At 46.3% G+C, this 5,000-nt stretch overlaps 1 protein-coding gene across 2 annotated transcripts in view; it reads right to left on the bottom strand.

Annotated features, from left to right (window-relative positions):
* LOC123516484 overlaps positions 1-5,000 on the bottom strand; it is a 47,974-nt gene that overhangs the window by 24,270 nt on the left and 18,704 nt on the right. Inside the window, exon 1 of one of the 2 annotated variants that reach the window (XM_045275829.1) lies at positions 9-478. The exons of the other annotated variant lie outside the window; for it this stretch is intronic. The gene's annotated coding sequence lies outside the window, so the exon portion shown is untranslated. Of the gene's footprint in view, positions 1-8; positions 479-5,000 lie in introns of those variants that run through there. 2 annotated transcript variants of the gene reach the window in all.

Below are 5,000 nucleotides of genomic sequence, written 5' to 3' on the forward strand. Positions count from 1 at the left end.
TGGCTTACCTGACGGAGCCGTGTGTGGTGTGCTCCCCTCCCATCGTCATCCTACCAGCAACAACGATAAACACAGCGCACGGTCTTGCGGTCACTCACTGATGTCTTGTCACTGGTCTCGCCCTCTGTTCCTCACACGCACGCACAACACACCCTGGTTATTCTCCTTAGCGTCACACGGAAGGATTCACTGCAGAACGGGCCAGGGAGGAACCAACACACTCGCTTCTGCGTTGTCTTCTCATATCCTCTCATGCCATCTTCCCAGAACTTCCGCACCATCCCAGTCAAGTTGGAAATCCCATCCCGCGAGCCTGATAGTATTACTTCTCGTCCTCAGCTGTGTTTACCATCGCCAGTTGCACATTTACGCCGCCATTAGTGCTGAGGAGGAAGCCAGCAGGAGCTACACGAAGCCCAGGGAGCGTGGTGAAGCTGGCAAGGTGTAGCGGGAACCTGGAGAATCCACCGTGTGTTTACATCTACGGGATCGATGCGTCTTTGTTCACTTTGCATGGCGGGGAAGAGCTGGGCGCATGGCTGGAGAGGAGCAGGGCCCGAGGGTGTAGGATGAGTAGTAGGCCTTCAGGGAGACGTTAAAAGCAATCATGACAACAACAGGTGGAGGAATTAAGGGCCTATTTTGCACTATATGAGCGAGGTGCCTGAGGGGCGCGGAGTGCAGGAGTGAAGAAGGAAAGGGTACAGCGGTGCGAGGATAGAACGACACGCAGCAAGGGAGACAAGAAGAGACAGGTAGCCTTGAAAGGGCGCCGCGCATAAAGGAAAAGGTCTGAGGACGGAGAGGAATGACGGAAGGTGAATGGGTACAGGCAAAGGTGATGGCGTGCGAGGGAAAGAAGAGAAGGAGGAAGCACCACCAGCAACGCCACAATCACCACCAATAGTAGTAGTGGAACGAAAAGGGGAACCGGAAGAAACAAACTAACGACTCCAAGCAAATCCTGATAAACTCCACGCGACTGACACGCCATGTTTCCCTACCGTGTGCGTGCGTGTGTGTGTGTGTGTGTGTGTGTGTGTGTGTGTGTGTGTGTGTGTGTAATTCACCTCGGTCGCCTGCTGGTCACCCAGCCAGTCTTCCCCATTACGGAGCGAGCTCAGACCCCATAGACCAGGGGTTCTCAACCTTTTTATCGTTAAGAACCCCCTGAGTTATAAGACCATCTACCAGTACCCCCAGTATTGTCACATGGAACATGGAACTCAATATGCAATGGCACTGCAAAGGATTTTATTAGATCAGCCATCTAAGTACCCCTGGAAATCTTCTTATGAACCCCCTGTGGTTTCGCGCTGTCAGGATGGCCACTGTCCATGACCTAACATCATTAGGTCTCTATGACGCTGAAGACGTCTATGCAGAACGGTTTGGTTGGCAATAGACAATCTCATTATCAGACTTTGATTTCTAAGTTATGAAAATAATCTCATTTACGGGGCTTCATAGGTTCATGGTGTCTTGTAGTCTACTTACTAACCTAGAAGGAAAGAAAATATCAAACTAACTTCGAGCTATCAATTGAGGAAGAAGTAATCTTTGTTCCAGGAATAGAGCAAGATGGTATATAAAAAACACAATGCATAGTTATAACCTAACTCTACTATTATAGCGTTTTTTGTCGTAGATACATGTTTAGAAATACTTTACCTATCTTGATATCTCCTTATGTGACAAAAGAATATCCAAAAATATACGATATGCAGTTGACCATCTTTTCTGTGAAATATTACGATATCTGTTGAATCTGGCAACTTCAACGGGAGTTTGGGTCCTCTCCTAGTGTTTCCTTATGATTGAAACATTGATATTTACACGTCATTGTGATCAGGGAAATAAAGAAAACTAAGTTTGCTTTTTTCTAAGAGCATGAAATAGAAAAATTTATGTTTACAAGTGGCAGTTTATGTATAAGACACGCAAACCTGTGTGCACTCATCCACTCTATCCAGAAGCTTAACTAATTTTCAAAAGTTCCCCAATAGCTACACAACTACCATTGGTCTACTGTTTCTATCCAGTTACCTACAAACACGTACACATTCAAGGCAGCAACATGCAAAGTACACTAAATACTCCGGAGCAAAGCTGCCTCACCTTGTTTCATTAATCAGCTAACTCTTGCACACTTTCACACCAAAGCTATTTTTCATTTACCATCGACGATTTTATATTCGAATCAAAATTAAAACGACGATTGAGAACTTTCGGCCTAAAGATGTTTGAGGGCCGTGACGGCCTTGGGCGCCGCACGGGGGAAGGAGGTGGCCGTCGGGTCCGGCCTGGGGCCCAAGGCAGGAACTGGCTGCAGGTCCTGCTTTTCCTTGGTGGCCTCAAGCTTCACTACTAGTCGTCCACTTGCAGCGCATCACACTAGGCAAGGGTCGCCATAAGCAAGAGATCAATGTCTACCACTCACCGGATGGTACCGTGAGGGGCCCTAAAGGGGTGATAAGGGCTCCTTGCATAGAATATGATGGTGAGTGGTGTGTACGGGACCTCTGCTTATAATGACACCGGGCTGAACAACTCGCCATGAACGAGGGCACGCTGTGCGCCATGAGCCAGGCACTGACAGTACCAGTGGTCCTTTACGTTAGGTTAGGTTAGGTTAGGTTAGATTAGGTTAGGTTAGGTTAGGTTAGGTAAAAAGGACTCACTTCATGACAGCGTTTGGGGAGTGGTGTGTGGCGGGTCATTGCTCATGGCGACCTGTGTGAGGCATTGCAAGGTTGCATCGTCACTGCTCTCATAACCACGGGACTGGGGTTGACCCTTTCTGGGTAAAAAGTTTCGTCCCAGTACCTGTGTAGGTAATAATACTTTGGATCGTTTCGCCATCGCCATCGCCGCACCGTTAGCCTCGATAAACGGATCGTTATCCTCAACAAACACATCTGTACCGTGGACACTGGAATCGCAACCTGTCGTGGAATCCCATTGTTAGCGTGGACTCATTTTCCTTCGCGGCTTCAAGCTCACTGATTGTTGTCAACTTGCAGCGCCTCATACTAGGCAAGGCGTCGCCTTAAGCAGGGTGCCGTGTCTACCGTCCATCAGATGATGCCGTGAGGGGCCTTTAAGGGTGATAAGGGCTCCTTGCATAGAGTCTGGTGGTGAGTGGTGTGTACAGGACCTCTGCTTATAATGACATCGGGCTGAACAACTCGCCATGAACGAGGGCACGCTGTGCGCCATGAGCCAGGCACTGACCGTACCAGTGGTCCTTTACGGGGTGAAAAGGACTCACTGACAGTGTTTGGGGAGTGGAGTGTGGCGGGTTATGCTCATGGCTACCCGTGTGAGGCGCAGTAAGGTGGCAGCGTCACTCTCCTCGCACTCACGGGTCTGGGGTGAACTCTTACGGGGTGAAAGGGTTCGCCCCAGTACCTGTGTAGGCAAGTGAACTTCAATTGCGTCGCAGTGAGGTGGCAGCGCCACTCTCCTCGCACCTAAGGGTGTGGGTGGATCCTTACGGGGTGAAAGGGTTCATCCCAGTACCTGTGTAGGCAAGTGGACTTCAATTGCAGCGCAGGAAGGTGGCAGCGTCACTTTACTCGCACTCAAGGGTGTTGGGTGGATCCTTACGGGGTGAAAGGGTTCGTCCCAGTACCTGTGTAGGCAAGTGGACTTCAATATTGTGTCTTGAAATCGCATCGTGAGGACTGGAACCGCATCGACATCGTGGAAACCCGCATCGTTCCCGTGGAAACTGGAATTGCATCTTGATCGTGGAAACTCGCATTATTATCTTGGAAACTGGAAGGGCATCTTTATCATGGAAAGGCATCGTCATTTTGGAAACTTGCATCGCTATCGAGGAAACTGGAATGCCATTGTTATCTTGGAAACTCGGAGCGCTATCGAGGAATCTGGAATCAAATCTTATCGTACACACTGTTATCGTGGAAGCTCTCGTGATCGTCGTTCGTTTCGTTATCTCTGAATTACTTAATTAGTCTTGGTATTATTATTAGCTTCCGTAATAATAGAGATGTTGGTCATTTTATCTTATCTTTTTACTGTATTTTTTTCAGGGTACAGTTTAGTGTTCTTCAACCTTTTCTAAATTCGTGCACCTTTTCGAGAAGCAAGGAGGACTATAAAAGAAATGCATCAATATTCGTAATTTTCCCTACTTTAAGACTGAAAATCGATAGATAACATTATTGAATATCTACCTGAAGCTACAGTTTTTTAGTCCTAAACAGTCGCTATATAGAGCGAAATGTACTATAACAAAATGCCACATCTCAAACACATTAGGCCCGTGTTCCGTCGGAGTGTAATATATTACTATTGTGAATAAATCGCAATACTTTGATTAATATCAATAGGAGAGGACCCAAACTGTCACAATTTCAGTGTTCGCAGGAGAGAGTCAGTATCGTCTCGCGGTACAGAGTAATCGTCTCTAAACACTGTATTACGATGTATCTATTGATTTGCCAGGGTTTTACTCCTACCAGTATTTTTCTGTTCTTATTCTACCATGGTATTTCTTTATAGTTACTTGAGTTTATACGACTGACATCATAATATAGAGCAAAACATAATTGTCTGGTGTACCAAGATCTTTCATTTCTAGAGACTTAAAGACAGCACGGAACCTTAACACACATTTCACCTCGCTTCTGCACAGGTTAATTCTTCTTCTTCTCAACCTTTTAATGTGATGTACCCCTCGAAGTCTTTCAGTATTGATCACGTACCCCTTACCCACAATGCAGCGTCAGGAAGGGTAACAATAAATGCATGGTTTATTGACTTAGTTTATTAAGTTTAAATTGTGTTATATATGTGGAGCAGACACAATTTTTAATTAATATTAGTATGTTTCTATGAGGTAGTGTCGATAGGAACTGGTACCTCACAGGGAGACACTATATGTGACTAACATGCAATGCATTTACCAAAAGGAACTATATCAGACAATTTTCGATCATTATGGCAGTGAACTAGTGTTGCTTGCAGCTAGT

The sequence above is a fragment of the Portunus trituberculatus genome, chromosome 41 (assembly GCF_017591435.1).
Source record: "Portunus trituberculatus isolate SZX2019 chromosome 41, ASM1759143v1, whole genome shotgun sequence".
Taxonomy (NCBI): domain Eukaryota; kingdom Metazoa; phylum Arthropoda; class Malacostraca; order Decapoda; family Portunidae; genus Portunus; species Portunus trituberculatus.